This window comes from Balaenoptera acutorostrata, chromosome X (assembly GCF_949987535.1).
Source record: "Balaenoptera acutorostrata chromosome X, mBalAcu1.1, whole genome shotgun sequence".
NCBI lineage: Eukaryota > Metazoa > Chordata > Mammalia > Artiodactyla > Balaenopteridae > Balaenoptera > Balaenoptera acutorostrata.
In genome coordinates, this window is record NC_080085.1 from 53,548,915 (window position 1) to 53,566,377 (window position 17,463).

At 39.7% G+C, this 17,463-nt stretch overlaps 1 protein-coding gene across 11 annotated transcripts in view; it reads right to left on the reverse strand.

The window, feature by feature from the left end:
* ARHGEF9 (Cdc42 guanine nucleotide exchange factor 9) overlaps window positions 1–17,463 on the reverse strand; it is a 230,413-nt gene that overhangs the window by 65,376 nt on the left and 147,574 nt on the right. The gene's annotated exons all lie outside the window — the stretch shown is intronic.

Here is a 17,463-nt window from a genome sequence, read left to right on the forward strand (position 1 = left end):
AGATAGAGAGAAAGGGAAAGGCTACTGAGGACTCCAAAAGAAGTTCTGGAGAAATGGGAAAAGAGACCCTCTACTTATGTAGAAATATAAAAATGATAATGTCAATCTTTCCTACATTGATTCATAATTTAATAATAAAGAAATTATTTGGGAATTAGACAAACTGTAAAAATTCATATATAAAAATAAATAAAAGAGACCTTCAAGATGGTGAAGGAGTAAGACATGGAGATCACCTTCCTCCCCACAAATACATCTGAAATACATCTACATGTGGAACAACTCCTACAGAACACCTACTGAACGCTGGCAGAAGAGCTCAGACTTCCCAAAATGCAAAAAAATCCCCATGTACTTGGGCAGGGCAAAAGAAAAAAGAAAAAACAGAGACAAAAGAACAGGGATGGGACCTGCACCTCTGGGAGGGAGCTGTGAAGGAGGAAAAGTTTGCACACACTAGGAAGCCCCTTCACTGGTGGGAACAGGTGGGGGAGAAGCTTCAGAGCCATGGAGGAGAGTGCAGAAACAGGGGTGCAGAGGGGAAAGTGGAGAGATTCCCGCACAGAGGATTGGTGCCAACCAGCACTCACCAGCCTAAGATGCTTGTCTGCTCACTCACCGGGGTGGGTGGGAGCCGAGAGCTGAGGCTCAGGCTTCGGAGGTCAGACCTCAGGGAAAGGACTGGGGTTGGCTGTGTGAAGACAGCCTGAAGTGGACTAGTGCACCACAGCTAGCCAGGAGGGAGTCTGGGAAAATGTCTGGACCAGCTGGAGAGGCAAGAGACCACTATTTTGGGGTGCACGAGGAGAGGGGATTCCTGCTCCTTGTGCCCACAGAGGGCAGAGCACCACCTAAATGAGCTCCAGAGACAGGAGTGAGCCGCGGCTATCAGCTCGGACCACAGAGACAGGCATGGATCGTTAACGCTGCCACCACTGCCACCAAGAATCCTGTGTGCAAGTGCAGGTCACTACCCACACCCCTGTGGAAGCTTGTGCAGCAAACCATAGCCAGGGTCCCACGATCCAGGGACAACTTCCCCGGTAGAACACACAATGCACCTCAGGCTGTTGCAATGTCATGTCAGCCTCTGGTGCTGCAGGCTCACCCCACATTCTAATTCTGACTACCGTACTCTTCCCTCTCCCTGGCTGGAGTGAGCAACAGAGCCCTAATCAGCTGCTGCTTGAACCCACTCCTGTCTGGGTGGGGAACAGACACCTGAGGGTGGCCTATATGCAGAGGCAGGGCCAAAACCAAAGCTGAACCCCAGGAGCTGTGTGAACAAAGAAGAGAAAGGGAAATTTCTCCATGCAGACTCAGGAGCAGTGGATTATATCCCCACAATCAACTTGATAAAACCCTGCATCTGTGGAATAGCTAAATAGACAACAAATGTTCCCAAAATTGAGGTGGTAGACTTTGGGAGCAACTGTAGACTTGGGGTTTGCTTTCTAAGTCTGATTTGTTTTTGGTTTTATGTTTCTCTTAGTTTAGTTTTAAGTGCTTGTTATCACTGGCGGATTTGTTTATTGGTTTGGTTGCTCCCTTCTTTTATTTTAAATTTTTAAAATATTTTTATTTTTATTTTTTTTCCCTTTTTGTGAATGCGTGTGTGTATGTATCTTTGTATGATTTGGTCTCTTTAGGTTTGATATCATTTGTCCTAGGGTTCTGTCTGGTATTTTTGTTTTGCTTTGTTTTTCTGTTTTTGTTATTTTTGTTTTTTTGGTTGTTTGTTTTTTACAAGTGTGAGTGTGTGTGTGTGTGTGTGTGTGTGTGTGTGCACGTGGGTACGTTTCTTTTTTTTTTAAATTACACTATACTAGGTGTGCTTTATTTATTTATTAATGGCTGTGTTGGATCTTCGTTTCTGTACAACGGCTTTCTCTAGTTGTGGCAAGCGGGGGCCACTCTTCATCACGGTGCATGGGCCTCTCACTATCGTGGCCTCTCTTGCTGTGGAGCACAGGCTCCAGACGCGCAGGCTCAGTAATTGTGGCTCACGGGCCCATTTGCTCCGTGGCATGTGGGATCTTCCCAGACCAGGGCTCAAACCCGTGTCTCCCGCATCGGCAGGCAGATTCTCAACCACTGCGCCACCAGGGAAGCCCGGGTACGTTTCTTTGCCTGATTTTGTCTGTTTAGTTTTGCTTTTACCATTTGGTTTGGGGTTCTACCTGTTCGGGTTTTTTTTCCTTCCTTTTCTTCCAAGCTGTGTGGCTGGCATGATTTTGGTGCTCCAGCCAGGTGTTGGGCATGAGCCTCTGAGGTGGGAGAGCCAAGTCCAGGACATTGGACCACCAGATACCTCCCGGCCCCATGTAATATCAATCAGCAAGAGCTCTCCCAGAGACTTTGTCTCAACACTAAGACCCATTCCACCCAACGGCCAGCAAGCTCTGGTGCTGGATGCCCCATGGCAAACAACTTGCAAGACAGGAACAAAATGCCACCAGTTAGCAGAGAGGCTGCCTAAAGTCATACTAAGTTGACAGACACCACAAAACACCCCACTGGATGTGGCCCTGCACACCAGAAGAAGAAGATCCATCACCACCAACCAGAACAACTGCACCAGTTCCATCCACCAGGAAGCCTACATAAGCAAATAAACCAATTTCACCCACTGGGGGCAGAAAACAAAAATAATGGGAACTAAAAAGCTGAGGAAAAGGAGACCCAAAACACAGCAAGTTAAACAAAATGAGAAGACAGAGAAATATGAAGCAGATGAAGGAGCAAGGCAAAAACCAAGCAGAACAAACAAATGAAGAGGAAATAGGCAGTCTACGTGAAAAACAATTCAGAGTAATGATAGTAAAGATGATTCAAAATCTCAGAAATAGAATAGAGAAAATACAAGAAATGTTTAACAAGCACCTAGAAGAATTCAAGAGCAAACAAACAGTGATGAAGAACACAATAAATGAAATGAAAAATAATCTAGAAGGAAGCAATAGCAGAAAAACTGAGGCAGAAGAATGGATAAGTGAGCTGGAAGATAGAATAGTGCCAATACCTGTGGCAGAGCAGAATAAAGAAAAAAGAATGAAAAGACAGTTCTGGAGCAACATTAAATGCAACAAAATTCAAATTATAGGGGTCCCAGTAGAAGAACACAAAAGAAATTGTCTGACAAAATATCTGAAGAGACTATAGTCGAAAACTTCCCTAACATGGGAAAGAAAATAGTCAATCAAGTCTAGGAAGAGCAGAGAGTCCCATACAGGATAAATCCAAGAAACATGGCAAGACACATATTAAGGAAACAATCAAAAATTAAATACAAACCAAAAATATTAAAAGCAGCAAGGGAAAAGCAAAAAATAACATACAAGGGAATCCTCATAAGCTTAAAAGCTGATCTTTCAGCAGAAATTCTGCAAGCCAGAAGGGAGTGGCAGGACATATTAAAAGTGATGAAAGGGAAAAACCTACAACCTAGATTACTCTACCCAGCAAGGATCTCATTCAGATTTGATGGCAAAATTAAAACCTTTACAGACTAGCAAAACTTAAGAGAATTCAGCACAATCAAACCAGCTTTACAAAAAATGCTAAAGCAACTTCTCTAGGCAGGAAACACAAGAGAGGGAAAAGACCTACAAAAAATAATTAAGAAAATGGTAATAGAAACATACATATTGATAATTACCTTAAATGTAAGTGGATTAAATGCTCCAACCAAAGGACACAAAATGGCTGAATGGATACAAAAACAAGACCCGTGTATATGCTGTCTACAAGCAACCCACTTCAGACCTAGGTACACATACAGACTGAAAGTGAGGGGATGGAAAAAGATATTCCATGCAAATGGAAATCTGGAGTACCAATACTCATATCAGACAAAATAGACTTTAAAATAAAGTCTATTACATGAGACAAAGAAGGACCCTACATAATGATCAAGGGATCAATACAAGAGAAGATATAACAAGTGTAAATATTGATGCACCCAACATAGGAGCACCTCAATAAATAAGGCAAATGCTAACAGCCATAAAAGGGGAAACCGACAGTAACACAATCATAGTGGGGACTTTAACACCCCACTTTCACCAATGGACAGATAATCCAAAATGAAAATAAATAAGGAAACACAAGCTTTAAATGATACATTAAACAAGATGGAATTAACAGACATTTATAGGACATTCCACCCAAAAACAACAGAATACACATTCTTCTCAAGTGCTCATGGAACATTCTCCAGGATAGATCATATCTTGGGACACAAATCAAGCCTTGGTAAATTTAAGAAAATTGAAATCATATCAAGTATCTTTTCCAACCACAGTGCTATGAGACTAGATATCAATTACATTGAAAATGCTGTAAAAACTACAAGCACAGGAAGGCTAAACAATACACTACTAAATAACCAAGAGATCACTGAAGAAATCAAAGAGGAAATCAAAAAATACCTAGAAACAAATGACAATGAAAACACATTCACCCAAAACCTATGGGATGCAGCAAAAGCAGTTTTAAGAGGGAAGTTTACAGCAATACAAACTTACCTCAAGAAAAAAGAAAAATCTCAAATAAACAACCTAACTTTACACCTAATGCAATTAGAGAAAGAAGAAGAACAACAAAAAACGTTAGCAGAAAGAAAGAAATCATATAGATCACATGAGAAATAAATGAAAAGGAAATGAAGGAAACTACTGTTTCAATATAAGCAAATCAATCAATGTGATACACCATATTAACAAATTAAAGGATAAAAATCAAATATCAATAAAACTAAAAGCTGGTTCTTTGAGAAGATAAAATTGACATACCATTAGCCAGACTCATCAAGAAAAAAAGAAAGGACAAGACTCGAAGCAACCGAATTAGAAATGAAAAAGAAGTAACAACTGACACGGTAGAAATAAAAAGGATCATGAGAGACTACTACAAGCAACTATATGTAAATAAAATACACAACCTGGAAGAAATGGAAAAATTCTTAGAAAAGTACAACCTTCCAAGACTGAACTAGGAAGAAATAAAAAAAACATGAAGAGACTAATCACAAGCACTATAATTGAAATTGTGATTAAAAATCTTCCAGCAAACAAAAGCATAGGGCCAAATGGCTTCACAGGTGAATTCTATCGAATGCTTAGAGAAGAGCTAACACCTATTCTTCTCAAACTCTCCCAAAATATAGCAGAGGGAGGAACACTCCCACAGTCATTCAACAGGGCACCATCACCCTGATACCAAAACTGACAAAGATGTCACAAAAAAAGAAACCTACAGGCCAATATCACTGATGAACATAGATGCAAAAATCCACCACAAAATACTAGCAAACAGAATCCAACAGCACATTGAAAGGATCATACACCAGGATCAAGTACGGTTCATCCCAGGAATGCATGGATTCTTCAATATATGCAAACGAATCAGTGTTATATACCATATTAACAAATTGTACAATAAAAACCATGTGATAATCTCAGTAGATGCAGAAAAGGCTTTTGACAAATATCAACACCCATTTATGATAAAAACTCTCCAGAAAGTAAGCATAGAGGGAACCTACCTCAACATAATAAAGCCATATATGACAAATCCAGAGCCAACATTGTTCTCAATGGTGAAAAACTGAAACCATTTCCTCTAAGATCCGGAACAAGACAAGGTTGCCCACTCTCACCACTATTATTCAACATAGGCTTGGAAGTTTTAGGCATGGCAATCAGAGAAGAAAAAGAAATAAAAGGAATCCAAAACGGAAAAGAAGAAGTAAAACTGTCACTGTTTGCAGATGCCATGATACAATACATAGAGCATCCTAAAGATGCTACCACAAAACTACTGGAGCTAATCAATGAATTTGGTAAAGTAGCATGATACAACATTAATGCCCAGAAGTCTCTTGCATTCCTATACACTATGATGAAAAAATTGAAAGAGAAATTGAGGAAACACTCCCATTTACCATAGCATCAAAAGAATAAACTATCTAGGGATAAACCTACCTAAGGAGACAAAAGACCTGTATGCAGAAAACTATAAGACACTGATGAAAGAAATTAAAGATAATACAAACAGATGGAGAGATATACCATGTTCTTGGATTGGAAGAATCCACATTGTGAAAATGACTGTACAACCCAAAGCAATCTACAGATTCATTGCAATTCTTATCAAACTACCACTGGCATTTTTCACAGAAGTAAAACAAAAAAATTCTCAATTTCTGTGGAAACATAAAAGACCCTGAATAGCCAAAGCAGCCTTGAGAAAGAAAAACGGAGCTGGAGGAATCAGGCGCCCAGACTTCAGACTATATTACAAAGCTATAGTAATCAAGACAGTATACTACTGGCACAAAAACAGAAATATAGATCAAAGGAACAGGATAGAAAGCCAAAGATAAACCCATGCACCTATGGTCACCTTATTTTTGATAAAGGAGGCAAGAATATACAGTGGAGAAAAGACAGCCTCTTCAGTAAGTGGCACTGGGAAAACTGGACAGCTACATGTAAAAGAATGAAATTAGAGCACTCCCCAACACCATACACAAGAATAAACTCAAAATGTATTAAAGACCTATATGTAAGGCCAGACACTATCAAACTCTTAGAGGAAAACATAGGCAGAACACACTATGACATAAAACACAGCAACATCCTTTTTGACCCACCTCCTAGAGAAATGTAAATAACAACAAAAATAAACAAATGGGACCTAATGAAACTTAGAAGCTTTTGCACATCAAAGGAAAACATAAACAAGACGAAAAGACATCCCTCAGAATGTGAGAAAATATTTGCAAATGAAGCAACTGACAAAGGATTAATCTCCAAAATTTACAAGCAGCTCATGCAGCTCAATATCAAAAAAACAAACAACCCAATCCCAAAATGGGCAGAAGAGACATTTCTCCAAAGAAGATATACACATTGCCAGCAAACATATGAAAGAATGCTCAACATCACTAATCATCACAGAAATGCAAATCAATGCTATAATGATGTATCACCTCACACCAGTCAGAATGGCCATGATCAAAAAATCTACAAACAACAAATGCTGGAGAGGGTGTAGAGAAAAGGGAAGCCTCTTGCACTGTTGGTGGGAGTGTGAATTGATACAGCCAGTATGGAGAACAGTATGGAGGTTCCTTAAGAAGCTAAAAATAGAACTACCATATGACCCAGCAATCCTACTACAGGGCATATACCTTGAGAAAACCATAATTCAAAAAGAGACATGTACCACAATGTTCATTGCAGCATTATTTACAACAGCCAGGATATGAAAGCAACCTAACTGTCCATCAACAGATGAATGGATAAAGAAGATGAGGCACATATATACAATGGAATATTAGTCAGCCATAAAAATAAGCAAAATTGAATTATTTGTAGTGAGGTGGATGGACCTAGGGTCTGTCATACAGAGTGAAGTATGTCAGAAAGTGAAAAACAAATACTGTGTTCTAACACATATATATGGAATCTAAAGGAAAAATGGTTCTAATGAACCTAGGGGCAGGACAGGAATAAAGATGCAGACATAGAGAATGGACTTGATGATATGTGGTGGGGAAGGTTCAGCTGGGATGAAGTGAGAGTGTAGCATTGGCATATATACTCTACCAACAGCAAAATAGATAGCTAGTGGGAAGCAGCTGCATAGCACAGGGAGATTGGCTCGGTGCTTTGTGACCACCTAGAGGGGTGGGATAGGGAGGGTGGGAGGGAGGCTCAAGAAGGAGGTGATATGGTGATATATGTATACATATAGCTGATTCACTTTGTTATACAGCAGAAACTAACACACCATTGTAAAGCAATTATACTCCAATAAAGATGTTTAAGAAAATAAATATGTAAGTAGGAATAGCTGGTAAGTTCTCTAAAAGAAGGGTAATGAGAGGAGACTGGCCCTGGAAATAGTAAAACACACAGTGGCAAAAAAGTTCTGGCACTGGATCATAAAAAGTGATAGGTCGGGGGGGATAGAAGAAGATGGCGGAAGAGTAAGACGCGGAGATCACCTTCCTCCCCACAGATACATCAGAAATACATCTACATGTGGAACTGCTCCTATAGAACACCCATTGAACGCTGGCAGAAGACCTCAGATCTCCCAAAAGGCAAGAAACTCCCCACGTACCTGGGTAGGGCAAAAGAAAAATGAAAAACCAGAGACAAAGAATAGGGACAGGACCTGCACCAGTGGGAGGGAGCTGTGAAGGAGGAAAGGTCTCTACACACTAGGAAGACCCTTTGTGGGCGGAGACGGGGGGTCAGCAGGGGGGGAGCTTTGGAGCCGTGGAGGAGAGCGCAGCAACATGGGTGCAGAGGGCAGAGCGGAGAGATTCCCGCACAGAGGATCGGTGCCGACCAGCACTCACCAGCCCGAGACGCTTGTCTGCTCACCCGCTGGGGCGGGCAGTGGCTGGGAGCTGAGGCTCGGGCTTCGGTCAGATCACAGGCAGAGGACTGGGGTTGGCTGCGTGAACACAGCCTGAACGGGTTAGTGCACCACAGCTAGCCTGGAGAGAGTCCGGGAAAAGTCTGGAGCTGCCAAAGAGACAAAAGACTTTTTCTTGCTTCTTTGTTTCCTGGTGCGTGAGGAGAGGGGATTAAGAGCACTGCTTAAAGGAGCTCCAGAGAGGGGCGTGAGCCGCGGCTATCAGCACGGACCCCAGAGACGGACATGAGACGCTAAGGTTGCTGCTGCACCACCAAAAAGCCTGTGTGCGAGCACAGGTCATTCTCCACACCAACCCTCCCGGGATCCTTTGCAGCCCACCAACGCCAGGGTCCCGTGATCCAGGGACAACTTCCCCGGGAGAACGTACGGCGCGCCTCAGGCTGCTGCAATGTCACACCGGCCTCTGCCGCTGCAGGCTCGCCTCGCACTCTGTACCCCTCCCTCCCCTGGCCTGAGCGAGCCAGAGCCCCTGAATCAGCTTCACCTTTAACCCCGTCCTGTCTGAGCAAAGAACAGACACCCTCAGGCGACCTACTCGCAGAGGCGGGTCCAAATCCAAAGCTGAACCCGCAGAGCTGTGAGAACAAAGAAGAGAAAGGGAAATATCTCCCAGCAGCCTCAGAAGCAGCGGATTAAAGCTCCACAATCAACCTGATGTATCCTGCAACTGTGGAATACCTGAATAGACAAAAAATCATCCCAAATTGAGGAGGTGGACTTTGGGAACAAGATATATTATTTTTTTCCCTTTTCCTCTTTTTGTGAGTGTGTATGTGTATGCTTCTGTGTGAGATTTTTTCTATATAGCTTTGTTTTCACCATTTGTCCTAGAGTTCTTTCCATCCATTTTTTTAATTTTTGTTTTTACTTAAAAAATTTTTTTTCTTAATAATTATTTTTTATTTTAAAAACTTTATTTTATTTTATTTTATTTTATCCTCTTTCTTTCTATTTTTTCTCCCTTTTATTCTGAGCTGCATGGATGAAAGATTCTAGGTGCTCCAGCCAGGCATCAGGGCAGTGCCTCTGAGGTGGGAGAGCCAACATCAGAACACTGGTCCACAAGAGACCTCCCAGCTCCACGTAATACCAAACGGCAAAAATCTCCCAGAGATCTCCATCTCAACACCAAGACCCAGCTTCACTCAACGACCAGCAAGCTACAGTGCTGGACACCCTATGCCAAACAACTAGCAAGACAGGAACACAGCCCCATCCATTAGCAGAGAGGTTGCCTAAAATCATAATAAGGCCACAGACACCCCAAAACACACCACCAGACGTGGACCTGCCCACCAGAAAGGCAAGATCCAGCCTCATCCACCAGAACACAGGTACTAGTTCCCTCCACCAGGAAGCCTACACAACCCACTGAACCAACCTTAGCCACTGGGGACAGATACCAAAAACAACAGGAACTATGAACCTGCAGCCTGCAAAAAGGAGACCCCAAACACAGTAAGATAAGCAAAATGAGAAGACAGAAAAACACACAGCAGATGAAGGAGCAAGGTAAAAACACACCAGATCTAACAAATGAAGAGAAAATAGGCAGTCTACCTGAAAAAGAATTCAGAAAAATGATAGTAAAGATGATCCAAAATCTTGGAAATAGAATAGACAAAAATGCAAGAAACATTTAACAAGGACCTAGAAGAACTAAAGAGTAAACAAGCAACGATGAACAACACAATAAATGAAATTAAAAATATTCTAGAATGGATCAATAGCAGAATAACTGAGGCAGAAGAACGGAAAAATGACCTGAAAGATAAAACAGTGGAAATAACTACTGAAGAGCCGAATAAAGGAAAAAGAATGAAAAGAACCGAGGACAGTCTCAGAGACAACTGGGACAACATTAAACGCACCAACATTTGAATTATAGGGGTCCGAGAAGAAGAAGAGAAAAAGAAAGGGACTGACAAAATATTTGAAGAGATTATAGTTGAAAACTTCCCTAATATGGGAAAGGAAATAGTTAATCAAGTCCTGGAAAAAGAGAGAGTCCCATACAGAATAACTCCAAGGAGAAACATGCCAAGACACATATTAATCAAACTATCAAAAATTAAAAATAAAGAAAACATATTAAAAACAGCAAGGGAAAAACAAAAAATTACACACGAGGTAATCCCCATAAGGTTAACAGCTGATCTTTCAGCAGAAACTCTGCAAGCCAGAAGGGAGTGGCAGGACATATTTAAAGTGATGAAGGAGAAAAACTTACAACCAAGATTACTCTACCCAGCAAAGATGTCATTCAGATTTGATGGAGAAATTAACAGCTTTACAGAAAGGCAAAAGCTAAGAGAATTCAGCACCACCAAACCACCTTTACAACAAATGCTAAAGGAACTTATCTAGGCAAGAAACACAAGAGAAGGAAAATACCTACCATAACACACCCAAAACATTTAAGAAAATGGGAATGGGAACATACATATCGATAATTACCTTAAATGTAAATGGATTAAATGCTCCCAACAAAAGACACAGACTGGGTGAATGGATACAAAAACAATACCCAGATATATGCTGTCTACAAGAGACCCACTTTAGACCTAGGGACACATACAGACTGAAAGTGAGGGGATGGAAAAAGATATTCCATGCAAATGGAAATCAAAAGAAAGCTAGAGTAGCAGTTCTCATATCAGACAAAATAGACTTCAAAATAAAGACTATTACAAGAGACAAAGAAGGGCACTACATAATGATCAAGGGATCGATCCAAGAAGAAGATATAATAATTGTAAATATTTATGCACCCAACATAGGAGCACCTCAATACATAAGGCAAATACTAACGGCCATAAAAGGGGAAATCAACAGTAACACAATAATAGTGGGGGACTTTAAAACTTCACTTACACCAATGGACAGATCATCCAAAATGAAAATAAATAAGGAAACACAAGCTTTAAATGACACATTAAACAAGATGGACTTCTTTGATATTTATAGGACATTCCATCCAAAAACAACAGAATACACATTTTTCTCAAGTGCTCATGGAACATTCTCCAGGATAGATCATATCTTGGGTCACAAATCAAGCCTTGGTAAATTGAAGAAAATTGAAATCATATCAAGAATCTTTTCTGACCACAACACTATGAGACTAGATATCAATTACAGGAAAAGATCTGTAAAAAATACAAACACATGGAGGCTACACAATACACTAATTAATAACGAAGTGATCACTGAAGAAATCAAAGGGGAAATCAAAAAATACCTAGAAATAAATGACAATGGAGACACAATGACCCAAAACCTATGGGATGCAGCAAAAGCAGTTCTAAGAGGGAAGTTTATAGGAATACAATCCTATCTTAAGAAACAGGAAACATCTCAAATAAACAACCTAACCTTACACCTAAAGCAATTAGAGAAAGAAAAACAAAAAAAAAAACAAAAGTTAACAGAAGGAAAGAAATCATAAAGATCAGATCAGAAATAAATGAAAAAGAAATGAAGGAAACGATAGCAAAGATGAAGAAAACTAAAAGCTGGTTCTTTGAGAAGATAAACAAAATTGATAAACCATTAGCCAGACCCATCAAGAAAAAAAGGGAGAAAATTCAAATCAATAGAATTAGAAATGAAAAAAGGGAAGTAACAACTGACACTGCAGAAATACAAACGATCATGAGCGATTACTACAAGCAACTTTATGCTAATAAAATGGACAACCTGGAAGAAATGGAAAAATTCTTAGAAATGCACAACCTGCCGAGACTGAACCAGGAAGAAATAGAAAATATGAACAGACCAATCACAAGCACTGAAATTGAAACTATGATTAAAAATCTTCCAACAAACAAAAGCCCAGGACCAGATGGCTTCCCAGGCGAATTCTATCAAACATTTAGAGAAGAGCTAACACCTATCCTTCTCAAACTCTTCCAAAATTTTGCAGAGGGAGGAACACTCCCCAACTCGTTCTACGAGGCCACCATCACCCTGATACCAAAACCAGACAAAGATGTCACAAAGAAAGAAAACTACAGGCCAATACCACTGATGAACATAGATGCAAAAATCCTCAACAAAATACTAGCAAACAGAGTCTAACAGCACATTAAAAGGATCATACACCATGATCAAGTGGGGTTTATCCCAGGAATGCAAGGATTCTTCAATATACACAAATCAATCAACGTGATACACCATATTAACAAATTGAAGGAGAAAATCCTTATGATCATCTCAATAGATGCAGAGAAAGCTTTCGACAAAATTCAACACCCATTTATGATAAAAGCCCTGCAGAAAGTAGTCATAGAAGGAACTTTCCCCAACATAATAAAGGCCAAATATGACAAACCCACAGCCGACATCATCCTCAATGGTGAAAAAGTGAAACCATTTACACTAAGATCAGGAACAAGACAAGGTTGCCCACTCTCACCACTATTATTCAACATAGTTTTGGAAGTTTTAGCCACAGCAATCAGAGAAGAAAATGAAATAAAAGGAATCCAATTCGGAAAAGAAGAAGTAAAGCTGTCACTGTTTGCAGACGACATGATACTATACACAGAGAATCCTAAAGATGCTACCAGAAAACTCCTAGAGCTAATCAATGAATTTGGTAAAGTAGCAGGATACAAAATTAAAGCACAGAAATCTCTTGCATTCCTATACACTAATGATGAAAAATCTGAAAGAAAAATTAAGTAAACACTCCCATTTACCATTGCAACAAAAAGAATAAAATATCTAGGAATAAACCTACCTAAGGAGACAAAAGACCTGTATGCAGAAAATTATATGACACTGATGAAAGAAATTAAAGATGATACAAATAGTTGGAGAGATATACCATGCTCTTGGATTGGAAGAATCAACATTGTGAAAATGACTATACTACCCAAAGCAATCTACACATTCAATGCAATCCCTATCAAACTACCACTGGCATTTTTCACAGAACTAGAACAAACAATTTCACAATTTGTATGGAAACACAAAAGACCCCGAATAGCCAAAGCAATCTCAAGAACGAAAAAAGGAGCTGGAGGAATCAGGCTCCCTGATTTCAGACTATACTACAAAGCTACAGTAATCAAGACAGTACGGTACTGGCACAAAAACAGAAATATAGATCAATGGAACAGGATAGAAAGCCCAGAGATAAATCCACGCACATATGGTCACCTTATCTTTGATAAAGGAGGCAAGCATACACAGTGGAGAAAAGACAGCCTCTTCAATAAGTGGTGCTGGGATAACTGGACAGATACATGTAAAAGTATGAAATTAGAACACTCCCTAACACCATACACAAAAATAAACTCAAAATGGATTAAAGACCTAAATGTAAGGCCAGATACTATCAAACTCTTAGAGGAAAACATAGGCATAACACTCTATGACATAAACCACAGCAGGATCCTTTTTGACCCAGCTCCTAGAGAAATGGAAATAAAAACAAAAATAAACAAATGGGGCCTAATGAAACTTAAAACCTTTTGCACAGCAACGGAAACCATAAACAAGACCAAAAGACAACTGTCAAAATGGGAGAATATATTTGCTAATGAAGCAACTGACAAAGGTTTAATGTCCAAAATTTACAAGCAGCTCATGCAGCTGAATAACAAAAAAACAAACAACCCAATCCAAAAATGGGCAGAAGACCTAAATAGGCATCTCTCCAAAGAAGATATACAGATTGCCAACAAACACATGAAAGAATGCTCAACATCATTAATCATTAGAGAAATGCAAATCAAAACTACAATGAGATATTATCTCACACCGGCCAGAATGGCCATCATCAAAAAATCTAGAAACAATAAATGCTGGAGAGGGTGTGGAGAAAAGGGAACCCTCTTTTACTGTTGGTGGGAATGTAAATTGGTACAGCCACTATGGAGAACAGTATGGAGGATCCTTAAAAAACTAAAAATAGAACTACCATACGACCCAGCAATCCCACTACTGGGCATATACCCTGAGAAAACCATAATTCAAAATGAGTCATGTACCAAAATGTTCATTGCAGCTCTATTTACAATATCCAGGACATGGAAGCAACCTAAGTGTCCATCATTGGATGAATGGATAAAGAATATGTGGCACATATATACAATGGAATATTACTCAGCCATAAAAAGAAATGAAATTGAGTTATTTGTAGTGAGGTGGATGGAGTTAGAGTCTGTCATACAGAGTGAAGTAAGTCAGAAAGAGAAAAACAAATACAGTATGCTAACACATATATATGGAATCTAAGGGGGAAAAAAAAGGTCATGAAGAACCTAGTGGTAAGACGGGAATAAAGACACAGACCTACTAGAGAATGGACTTGAGGATATGGGGAGGGGGAAGGGCAAGCTGTGACAAAGTGAGAGAGTGGCATGGACATATATACACTACCAAACGTAAAATAGATAGCTAGTGGGAAGCAGCCTCATAGCACAGAGAGATCAGCTCGGTGCTTTGTGATCACCTAGAGGGGTGGGATAGGGAGGGTGGGAGGGAGGGAGATGCAAGAGGGAAGAGATATGGGAATATATGTATATGTATAACTGATTCACTGTGTTATAAAGCAGAAACTAACACACCATTGTAAAGAAATTATACTCCAATAAAGTTGTTAAAATAAATAAATTAATTAATGAAATTAAATTAAAAAAATAGTGATCAGTCAGAGGTTCTATTTCTGGTTGCTGCAGACTAAATAGTTTTAGATAAATCTTACCACTGAGAATAGTTAGAAAAGATTGAAAAATATAATAAATTTGTGTTTGAAAGAATCACATCATCCAAAGCCTCAAATTGTCTCCATAGAATACTCCTTAGGAATACACTTTGGACTATTCAGGGGTAAAGAGTAGTGATGTATGGAAGTTAAACACAAATGGCTGAGGAAAAAACATATACGTGTGTGTATGTGTATGTGTGTTTGTGTGTGTGTGTGTTTGTGTGTGTGTGTGTGTACATGTAGAGAGAGGGGAGGAGGGGTTAAGAGAGGGTGAGCACATTCAAATGATCCATCAAAATCAGTAGAATTTTTGTTTTAATTGGGGTATAGTTGTTTCACAATGTTCTGTTAGTTTCTACTGCACAGCGAAGTGGAGTTTCCTGTGCTATACAGCACGTTCTCATTAGTTATCTATTTTATACATATTAGTGTATATATGTCAATTCCATTTTACCAATTCATCCCACCACCACCTTCCCCCTGCTTTTTCCCCTTGGTGTCTATATGTTTGTTCTCTACATCTGTGTCTCTATTTCTGCCTTGCAAACCAGTTCATCTGTACCATTTTTCGAGATTCCACATATATGTGTTAATATACGGTATTTGTTTTTCCGTTTCTGACTTACTTCACTCTGTCTGACAGTCTCTAGGTCCATCCACGTCTCTAAAAATGACCCAATTTCCTTCCTTTTCATGGCGAGTAATATTCCGTTGTATATATGTACCACATCTTCTTTATCCATTCATCTGTTGATGGGCACTTAGGTTGCTTCCATGACCTGGCTATTGTAAATAGTGCTGCAAGGAACATTGGGGTGCATGTGTCTTTTTGAATTATTTTCTCAGGGTATATGCCCAGTTGTGGGATTACTGGTTCATATGGTATCAAAAAAACAAACAACCCAATCAAAAGACGGGCAGAAGACCTAAATAGACATTTCTCCAAAGAAGACATACAGATGGCCAAGAGGCACATGAAAAGATGCTCAACATCACTAATTATTAGAGAAATGCAAATCAAAACTACAATGAGGTATCACCTCACACCGTTTAGAATGGGCATCATCAGAAAATCTACAATAAATGCTGGAGAGTGTACGGAGAAAAGGGAACCCTCTTGCACTGTTGGTGGGAATGTAAATTGATACAGCCACTATGGAGAACAGTATGGAGGTTTTTTAGAAAACTAAAAAATAGAATGTTAATATTAGGTGAATCTGGGTAAATGGTATACAGGCATCCTTCATTTCATTGCACTTCACTTTACTGCACTTCACAGACACTGTGTTTTTTACAAGTTGAAGGTTGGGACAATCCTGGTTGAGCAAGCCTATTGGCGCCATTCTTCCAACAGCATTTGCTCACATCATGTCTCTGTGCCACATTTTGGTAATTCTTGGAATGTTTCAAACTTTTTCACTATTACTATATTTGTTATGGTAATCTGTGATCAGTGATCTTTGATGTTAATATTGTAATTTTTTGAGGGTGATACAAACCTCACCCAGGTAAGAAGGTGAATGCAGTGTATAAATGTTGTGTATTCTGACTGCTCCACTGTTCCTCCATCTCTCTCCCACTCCTTGCGGCTCAATATTACCTGAGACACAACAATATTGAAGTTAAGCCGATTAATAACATTACAATGGCCTCTAGTGTTCAAGTGAGAGGAAGCGACACATGTCTCGCACTTTAAATCAAAAGCTAGAATAATTAAACTTAGTGAGGAAGGTATGACAAAAGCTGAGATAGGCCGAAAGCTAGGCCTCTTGTGCCAAATAGCCAAGCTGTGAAGGCAAGGGAAAAGTTCTTGAAGGAAATTAAAAGTGCTACTCCAGTGAACACACGAATGATAAGAAAGCGAAACAGCCTTATTGCTGATATGGAGAAAGTTTTAGTGTTCTGGATAGAATATCAAACCAGCCACAATATTCCCCTAAGCCAAAGCCTAATTCAGAACAGGAATCTAACTCTCTTCAATTCTACAAAGGCTGAAAGAGGTGAGGAAGCTGCAGAGAAAAGAGTGAAGCTAGCAGAGGTTGGTTCATGAGGTCTAAGGAAAGAAGCCATCTCCATAACATAAAAGTGCAAGGTGAAGCAGCAAGTGCTAATGTAGAACCTGCAGCAAGTTATCTAGAAGATCTAGCTAAGATAGTAAAGGGAGGTGGCTACACTAAACAACAGATTTTCAGTGTAGACAACACAGCCTTCTATAGAAAGAAGATGCCCTCTAGGATGTTCACAGCTAGAGAGGAAAAGTCAGTGACTGGCTTCAAAGCTTAAAAGGG